Source organism: Balaenoptera borealis, assembly GCF_965194805.1.
Source record: "Balaenoptera borealis genome assembly, chromosome: 2".
NCBI lineage: Eukaryota > Metazoa > Chordata > Mammalia > Artiodactyla > Balaenopteridae > Balaenoptera > Balaenoptera borealis.
In genome coordinates, this window is record NC_138867.1 from 161,291,416 (window position 1) to 161,301,246 (window position 9,831).

The 9,831-nt window shown below is 43.6% G+C and overlaps 1 protein-coding gene across 11 annotated transcripts in view; it reads left to right on the forward strand.

The window, feature by feature from the left end:
• Positions 1–9,428, forward strand: part of LOC309623760 (uncharacterized protein) — a 66,360-nt gene extending 56,932 nt beyond the window's left edge. For 8 of the 11 annotated variants that reach the window (XR_014241522.1, XR_014241523.1, XR_014241524.1 and 5 more), the window contains 3 exons: positions 4,377–4,593; positions 5,335–5,551; positions 6,055–9,428. The gene's annotated coding sequence lies outside the window, so the exon portion shown is untranslated. The remainder of the gene's footprint in view (positions 1–4,376; positions 4,594–5,334; positions 5,552–6,054) is intronic. The other 3 variants (XR_014241529.1, XR_014241530.1, XR_014241531.1) reach the window with 3 other exon arrangements.
• Positions 9,429–9,831: the final 403 nt, after the last annotated feature.

Genomic DNA, 9,831 nt, shown 5'->3' on the forward strand with positions numbered 1-9,831 from the left:
CCTGTTTCCACCACACTGAACTCTAGCCCTCTGATTCTTTTATGTAGATTAGAACAAGGCCAAGTACTGAGGCAGAGTGATCAGGAGACTGAGAACCGCGTTCTGGGTACCAAGTCTAGGCTCACATCAACCCAGCCTCCTGGGACACCATCTCCTCAGCCCCCCAGTCTCATTAGCACTTCAACATCCCTCTTGGTGCTTCCAGTCTTCCCATCAATATGGCACCACCCTCTCCCCTAGTACTCAGCAGCTCAGGATGGGATGTGTCTGAGGGCACCGATATAGATGTCTCCATGACAGCACAGAGGTGCCTGGGTTTGAAGGTGTGTTTCAGGAGTGGCCCTCTTCCTCAAACTGCTCCATTTACCATTTGCCAACAAAAATGCACTTGTCTTTTGCTAAGAGGCCAATCAGGAAAGGGTCTGAATGGAAGCATCCTGTAGCCCAAAGGGGAAGCTACATTTATAAAGATCAGGACCATCCTGCACACTTGTCCAGGGATGACCTTTCACTTGTCCTCAGCAGTGAGCACTGTGGGTCCCTGAAGGTGTCCCAGGTCACTGGTATTACTTACAGCTGGGAACGCGCTCAGGTATACGTAGTGGGCAAACCCCACAGGAACATGAGGCAGCCATGTGAGATTGTGTGTACACCATGCCTCCGGGCGGTCTCGGTGTACCTGCCGCTGCCCACCCATGGAACAGAGCACAGGTCTGAGTTAATATAGACGATCCAGTCACACATTCTCACTCAGACAACCAAAGAGATTGGTATCTGGTGGAGAACTGTCAGGGAAGTTTCTCTGAGGGCAGCACGTTGGCAGTTACGCGGCCATGGAAACTGTTAGAAGGCCGGTGAGGTCATCACTACCCAGTGAGGTCATGATAAGGAACGTGTGACTTGGGGGTCAGGCTTCAGGAGGAGGGGCAGTTTTGTGGAGGAGATCAGGGGGGAGGCAGAGGTACTCTACCTGGCCCTTCACACCTGGGCCTCCCCACCCATGCCCTAGTCTAGCAGACACCCCACGTGGGGCGTGCCGGTGGGCTGGCACAGCCCCAGGGGCCCCAGGAGGGCAAGAGAGACCCACTTTCTGAGATTGCCAGTGACACACCCATAGTCCGGATATTATCCGTAACGATTACTAAGGTTGTTTATCTCCCTCCACTTTTACTAAGAAAAGGAGTAATTGAAGACTCTAAGTCATTTTTACTGAGGTTCTTTTTTTTTTTTTTCTTCAAAATACTAAATGTAAAGTCTGCAGGGCGTATATAGGTGTTCAACTTTTTTCCAGATTTTATGTTTTTGGTGTTTTGTAAAAAATTTTTATTATTTATTTATTATGTTTACTTTTGGCTGTGTTGGGTCTTCGTTTCTGTGTGAGGGCTTTCTCCAGTTGCGGCGAGTGGGGGCCACTCTTCATCGCGGTGCGCGGGCCTCTCACTATCGCGGCCTCTCTTGTTGCAGAGCAGAGGCTCCAGACGCTCAGGCTCAGTAGTTGTGGCTCACGCGCCCAGTTGCTCCGCGGCATGTGGGATCTTCCCAGACCAGGGCTCGAACCTGTGTCCCCCTGCATTGGCAGGCAGATTCTCAATCACTGCGCCACCAGGGAAGCCCCTTTACTGAGGTTCTTAATACCTTCCTCACAAGGGTGGACAAAACTCTCAGCTTTTTGTATTGAGTGCAGATGTCTCTATTCTTGCCCATTTCAGAGTCCTCCTCACTCAAAATCTAGGTTTTGTCGATCTTTAGTACCCTGTCTCTCATCTTATCTCAGATTATTCTGTGGTAAGATGGTGCAAACTATGTATTTACTAACTGGAGAGAATTCAAGTCCCCGGAGCTGTTGTAGCTCAAAATTCTGTTTTTTGTTTTTTTGTTTTTTGTTTTCAAAATTCTGTTTTAAGTGGAGTCATTTTCTGTGCTTTCCTTTCATGCTGTCTGCAAAATGCCTGTTTCTGTCCTCCTTGAGATCCAGGTTTACAGCGCTCTCCTTTTTCTCATTCTGGGGTCTCTATGTTTGTGGCATCTCTGAGGGCCCATGTTCTGTTGAGGCTGAATTTGATACCTGGTGGGGGGGGCGGGGAAAGCAACTTCCAGATGGGTCAGCCTAGAAAAGGATCCCCCATTGTGTAGAAATTTAAAAACAGGCAAAATACCTGTCCTATCAGACACTATGATTTGCCCCCTCTGTCTGACGCAGCCGAGAGCTTCGTCATTTAATTCACACCTATCTACTGTGAAGGCCCAGCCAACAAGATCATTTTGGAGCCCTGAGTGGGTGCCCAGAATGGATGGGAGGGCTGAGGTAACCAGAACTCTGCCTTTTTTATGGACAGGTGTTAGGGCATCTTCTTTTCAAAGTGACACATTCCCAACCCATCCAACTCACGTAGAGGAACAAAACCACTGTCACCAGCCAAAGGGAGAAAAACATGGGGCTGCAGAGGAGAGGGATCTTGTGGGGACTCTTGTATTATTCATCCACGTGCAAGTATGAGCTCCAGATTTGATAAGACATGCAGTCTGATCAAAAGTCATGCAATTAATGATTTCTTTCAAAAATCAAAGAACTCTTTGATTCTTCATTTTAATGTAACTTTGACCTCTTTTCTTTCCATGTCATAAAAGAGGCCTTGACTAAGCTAAACATGCTCTCTCTCCGTGCCTGCAATGTATCAGAAAGCATCGTCAGTTACTTTCACAGGCAGTGGAGAACTCCTTAATTTTTCTCTGACGACAAGAGCTCCCTTTGAGCCTGGGCCAGAGGTGAGCAAGATTCTGATTCTGGAAAGATGTAGAAAAATGAAGTTCCTTTTGCCAGAGGTTCTGGGTGAGCATTGTTGATGTATGACTGTTAGCAGTCTTACCCTCCTTCCACCTATTCTTCCTTTTCTGCATGGTGGACTGTCCTTTAGTTTTGGGGGTACAGTATTGGGGGAGAAAAGGAAGGGGAGGCTAGAGGTAAGTAGGCTAGTGGCGGGGATTTTGTGCACGAATAGTTGAAGAAGGAAGTGTGGGAGCAAGTGCTGTGGTAAGACGGGAAAGGGAGAATTTAAAAAAAAAAATCTGTGATCCATAAATCCCCTTCAAAGACTCTAAGCAAAGTACTTAAATTATTTCACAATTACTTTTTGGTTACTACTCTGCAGTATAAAAAACAATAAGTTCACTTTTTATCGTATCCCTATGTCATTAGCATCATTTTAAAGACGTGTCTTAACGGCTGTATCGTGTACCATCCTTTATTTAACCAGCTCCCTTTTTTGGACAGTTAATTCAGTTATTTTGTTGTTTATAAATATATATATATGATGGATATTTTTGTTTGTAATTCTGATTATGTCATTTTGTCAGTCAGGATAACTGATGGTAGCTGTACTAACAAACAACCTAAAATCTCAGTGGCTTAGCAGGTGTTGACTGAAAAAAATGCACAACTAAAAGTTGAGAATCATCTTTTTTTTGGTGGACTTGCTGAGGACTTAAGCCCGGGAGGCAGTGTCAGATCGCTCTGAGAGATTGCACTGAAGAGGGAAGGGAGGAACCAGGACATATAGGAGTTTTGCAAAAACAAAACAAAACAAAACGTTAAACCCCAAAACAACCAGGTAGTCGGAACATCAAAAGATTACTGTTAATTAAAGAAAAACCAGACATCTCAAGTCAATGAATTTAGCATTTTTCTATGTACGGGAAGAGGCAGGAGTCTGGGCTCATTGGAATCCTTCCTTTGATGTGCATTTGAACTATCTAGAGCCAGCATCCTGCTTTTCTCCATCCTGAATCCCCTCCGGGTGCACCATCGGGGATGGCTGCCATGGCTGATGATGGCTTGATGGCTGCAACACTCTGTTGACTGATAGGGCAGGCGACATTCTTCATCCATACAGGTTCAAGTCTTCTTTCTTGCTCGATTTACTGGCTAGGGTTGGAGTGGGAGACTCTGTTCTTTGCAGATGTGAGGGACTCAGGGTCCTTCAACATTGTGGCGTCACCTTCCTCAGGTCCTCGGAGCCCCGGCGCTGGAAGAAGGGAGCTTGGAGAAGGCACGCACGCTCTTGGCCTCTTCTGCCCAGAGAGGACAGAGCCACTTCTGCGCATGGTCCACTGGTCAGGGCTCGTCCCAGGGCCCCACCCAGAGGCAAGGGGGCTGTCGAAGGGCATCTGGATGCAGCAAAGAGAAAGGGCCAATGGGTATTGATTAACAACTAGCCAAGGTCCTACCTACCTACCAATTCACTGTCAGGTCTTTAGAATACAAAGGGTTACATTCCTGCAATCCTCCTCTAATTCGAGACAATTCTCCATTCATATTCTCTTTTGCTTAGAGCAACCTTGAGCTGGGTCTTCCCAGGCTCTTCTTTCTACCCCTACAGGCTGTGGTCTCCTCGGAAGCTTTGGTGGGATGCAGGCAGCATCTGGGAGAAGGCGCCTCGGAACTCACGTGCCCGCGTTGCCCAGGACCCCAATTCCTTCCACCTCTCGGATGCTGCTTTCTTTTCCCAGGGACAGAGCCAAGCTGTAATTGACTCCTTGGGTATTTCAAAGTCCCTGATCCCAAGACTGAAGGATGACTCCCTGCTGTTGTGAAAGGTTACCAAATTATCAGGACCTCTGATTGGGAGGGACAGTGGGAAGAGGGGAGGTGGTGTCAGGGGAAAGGCACTGACATTTCAAACTCAGCTGGCGACTCCAGCCCTTGGTAATGGCTTTAGTAACTTCCCAGCTGATCCCTGTGATTGAGCATCAGGACCATTGAATGCTAATTGAGTTGAAAAGCTTCCCCCTCATGTGCTAAAACTCTCAGGCAGTAAAAGGCTTCTGACCATGTCTGGAGTTGCGTGCTGGGGACAATGTGGTGGGTTGCCTCTGTCTACGCTTAACTGCTGTTCGTCTTCCCGGCTTGACGGGGTAGGGTTGCTGTACATACACAGACTTTAAAATTATTTTTAAATTATTTTTTTAAACTGAAGAATGGTTGATTTACATTGTTGGTGGTTTCCGGTGTACAGCAAAGTGATTCAGTTATGCATACACACATACATACGTATACATACATACATATATATATATTCTTTTCCAGATTCTTTTTCATTATCGTTTATTGCAAGATATTGAGTAATATTGAGCACAGTAATACTGTGCTCTACAGTAGGACCCTGTTGTTCATCTATTTTACATATATCATATATCTGTGTGTCTCTGTTAATCCCACACTCCTAATTTATCCCTCCCCTCACCCTTTCCCCTTCGGTAACCGAAATTTTGTTTTCTGTGTCTGTGGGTCTATTTCTCAAACAGACTTTTTTTTTCTTTTTTTTTTTTTTTAAGCAGATTGCACCTTGCTGTGGCTGGATCAATACTCTGGAGTAAGCTGTTTGCCCTCAAAACTGCTGGGGCCGCAGCCATGGAGCTGCAGGATCCCAACGGGGTCCTGACGTCCATCTGCTCTGTTTTTTTCAGGTGCGCTGAATCGACAGTCCTGAGTTTTGAAGTTTTCCTGGAGGGGACGTGAGGGGATTTCTCCAGGATCGATGGAACTCCTTTTGTGGTGCTTCAGTGCTTCCACCATGAAGGACAGTGGGACGTCCCTATGCACGTCCCCCCGCCCCACCCCACTGTTTCCTTTACTCTCTCTCCTCCCACCCCCAATTCCCAGAAGAAGATCTAGGAATCAGGTCCAAACATAAGATCTTTGGAGAATCCTTGCGTGTGTTTTTTTAAATTTTTATTGGAGTATAGTTGATTTACAATGTTGTGTTAGTTCCGGGTGTACAGCAAAGTGAAGCAGTTATACATATACATATAATCCACTCTTTTTTAGACTCTTTTCCCATACAGGTCATTACAGAGTACTGAGTAGAGTTCCCTGTGCTATACAGTAGGTCCTGATTAGTCATCTAGTTTATAGGTAGTTTTGTGTATATGTCAATCCCAATCTCCCAATTTATCCCTCTCCCCTCCCCACTTTCCCCCCCTGGTAACCATAAGTTTGTTTTCTACACCTGTGACTCTATTTCGAATCCTTGTGTTTTACTCTCGTCCTGAAACTAGATAAAGCCTAGTCATCAATCAACAGGTGAGGAAGTAGAGCCAGGCATTGGTTGAGTGTTGATGTTTCTGGTACAAGCTGACTCTCCGCTCATCATCCCACACCTTCATCAGCCATCATCCTGCTGTCTGTCACCTCCTCTTCTCTGAAGAAGGCCCGGGCCATCTTTTGAAAATACAAAGTCCAGCATTGAGACCCTCCCAACTGAGAGAGCAGGAAGGGCCAGGGCTGCTGAGGTGCTCCCTGAACCCCACTCAGGGGATCTGTGTTGTTCCCACCTGGGTGTATTGTGTGGACCCCCTAAAATTCCTCCAAACCTCTGCCTCTGCGCTTCCAGATTGCCCCTGAAAGAAATGAACAATAATCATAATACCCACCACGTACTGACCGCTGGTCTCTTGAGGGCTGCCTTGCCATTGGACAACATTTGTTGAGCTCCTACTGTTTGCCAGACAGCGGGTACATGCTTTATGTGTGTTTAGCCCTTCTGACAACACTGTGATTTAGGACCTGTTAATATGTCTATTTTGCTGAAATGGAAACTGAGGTTCAGAGTGGTTAAATAACAAGGAAAAGTCCATGTTTTTACCCCCTACACTAATATATATGTATATTTGTGTATATATATTCTATATATGTATATTTAACATATATATGATGTTGACTGAAAAAAATGCACAACCTCAAAGTTGAGAAATATGTTTTATTGGGTGGGCAAAACTGAGGACTTAAGCCTGGGACACAGCCTCTCAGCTCTCTCTGAGGGACTGATCCAAAAAGGAGAGGGAGGAACCATCAACTATAGGAGTTTTTGCAACAAAGACCAGGTAATCGGAACATGGAAAGATTCCTGTTAATTAAAGAAAACCAGACATCTCGAGTTAATGACTTTTTAGTGTTTTTCTGTGTATGGGAAGATGCAAAAGTCTGGGCTCACTGAAATCCTTCCTTTGATATGCACCTCAGCTATGTGGGCCAGTATCCTGTGCTTTCTCATCCTGTGTTCCCTCGGGGTGCACCATCAGGGGAGGCTGTGGCAGTTGACTGCTAGATGGTGGGCATCCTGTTTCCATCCTGAGTTTCCTCAGGGTTCACTCTTGGGGCGGCTATAATGTGATGGCTTGATGGCTGCAACATCCTTTGTTTACTGATATGGCAGGCAACATTTTTTCATTGACAATTATATATATACAATAGACACTGTTCGTGTTACATATATTATCTATTTTACGTGCTACGTGTTTTTTAGAATCTTTGCAAAAAACCTTGCAAGGTAGGTGTTATTCTTTACATTTTGTGAAAAAGAAATTAAAGCCTCTAACAGGCTGAGAAATTTGTCATGTCACTACATCACGATTAACAAGTCAGTGAACAAGATTTTGAATCCAAGTAATCCTTTTGTGAAAACAAAACCCCCCCAAAAACAAAGAAACTATGTTCTTTCCATGCTCCAAAATATATTTTGGTCAAGTGACTTAAGAAACTCTCCCTTAAGCTTGTCTAAAGCAGAAAATAAGACAACAGTGCTTGACTGGAAATTATCAAAAGGCAGGATCAAGCAGGAATAATGAAAGGGAGCCTGAGGTTTCGGGGGATGAACCCACTGGCTAAATAGGCCCCTGGAAACAGAAACCCACTTTTTTTTTTTTTTAATTCATTTGTATATTTGTTTATTGACTGTTTTCCTCCAATAGAATGTAATCTTTTTTTTTTTTTAACATCTTTATTGGAGTAAAATTGCTTTACAATGGTGTTAGTTTCTGCTTTATAACAAAGTGAATCAGCTATACATATACATATATCCTCATATCTCCTCCCTCTTGCTAGCTCATGATTTAGGACCCACGCACAGGAGAATTCAGGCTGCATTAATAGAAAAATATGACTTGCAGCCCTGGAGATGTGGCTTCAGAGGAAATGATGACTTAATGCTTGTGATCTGTAAGAATGTTGGTGTTTTGGGTCAAGTAACCTATGCATTTTCTCAAGGGAGGTAGGTTTGGGGAAAAAGCAATAATTAAACTGAACATACCAACAAGGAAAAAATAATTTAACTGTTACGATGACTCATTTAGTTGGCAGCTTCAGGTAATGAGGTGCTCTGGATTAATTTTCCTGAGAGCAGAAACATATCCCTTTAAATGATGAAGCATGTTATCTTCATCAATCTTTGAAGAAAATATTTCCAAGGTACATTTTATATTCTCTTTTGTCAGTAGTATTCTTGACAATTTTTAGGACTAGAGACATAGTTTTGTTTTTGTTTTTAAAGAGTTTAAAGAACGATTTGATCTTTGAAAATCATGTTACATCGTTGGTCCCCAGTGTTTTCATCTACAGTATGTGAACTTTGGGTTAGATGATCATCAAGGTTCCTTCCATCTCTAATATTCTCTAAGTAAAGGGCTCTTGTGCACAATAAAATTTAAAACATAAGAATCATCGAGGGGGCTTGTTAAAAATGCAGATTCTTAGGTATCATTGTTGGAGGTTCTGATTCAGTTGGTTTGAGTGAGGCAAGAGAACCTGTATCATAAATGGGTGCATACCCATGGCCATTTTGATGACCTCATTTTGAGAAACTGATTCTCTTTCCAGCCTCAGATAACAGATGTCATAACCATTTTTGGCCACCAGGGTACCGTTGCTGCCCTGCCCTCAGTGGTGTGAAGTTGTAAGGGGCTGACCAGACCCAGAGGCCTGTGCTTTGATAGTTTGCTTCTGATCCCATCCTCAGTATTAACTGTCACTTAGTTAATGTAGCTGCTGAGGAAAACCAGATAATCGAGCTGCAAATTAGGTGCCCTGCATTTGTACCTATGAGTCATTAAGTTTTCATCTCAGGCTGGGTAGGGGCGAGGGGAGGACTTCCATTTTCTCCTGTAGTCTAAAGTGCATAAATGAGCCACGGCTATCTTAGACCCTGTTTGGAGGTCTCTTACTCTTCGTTCGTGTTCTTTCTCATCCTCAGAGTCAAGTTTCTGGAAGGGCGACATCAGGAGAAGTGGCAGATTTCTGTGTAAATATGTTAACATTTCATAGTGAGGTTTGGGGTCAGGGCTGTCCCTGACTTCTCTTTTAAATTTCTTTATTTTTTAAACAGTTGTATTGATGTATAATTCACATGCCATACAATTGACTCTTTTGAAGTATATGCAATTCAGTGGTTTTTAGTAAAATCTGTGAATTTATAGAGTTGTATGCACCTATCATGTAATCTAATTTTTGAACATTTCCATCACCCTCCAAAAGAAACCTTGTGCCTATTTGGAATCACTCTCATTCCCACCCCCAGACCCATTCAACCGATAATTTACTTCTTACCTCTATAGATTTGCCTTTTGTAGACATTTCATATAAATGGGCTCATACCGTATGTGGTCTCTTGTGTCTAGCTTCTTTTATCTAGCGTAATGTTTTTGAGGTTATGCAGTAGCATGTATCATATTGCCAAAGAATATTCTATAGTATGGATATACTACATTTTATTTATCCATCCACCAATTAATGGACATTTGGTTTGTTTCCACGTTTTCGCCGCTCTGGCTGATGTGTGCATGTAGTTTTAATTTCACTTGGGTGGTTACCTAGGGGTAATTACCTGGGTCATATGATGAATCAGTGTTTCAAAGTAGCAGTTTCGAATTTGACAATTCCACCAGCAATGCATGAGGGTTCCAGTTTCTCCATATCCTTGCCAACGCTTGTTATTATTGGATACAAGTCCTTTATTGGATATATGATTTTCAAATATTTTTTCCTAGTTCATGGCACGTCTT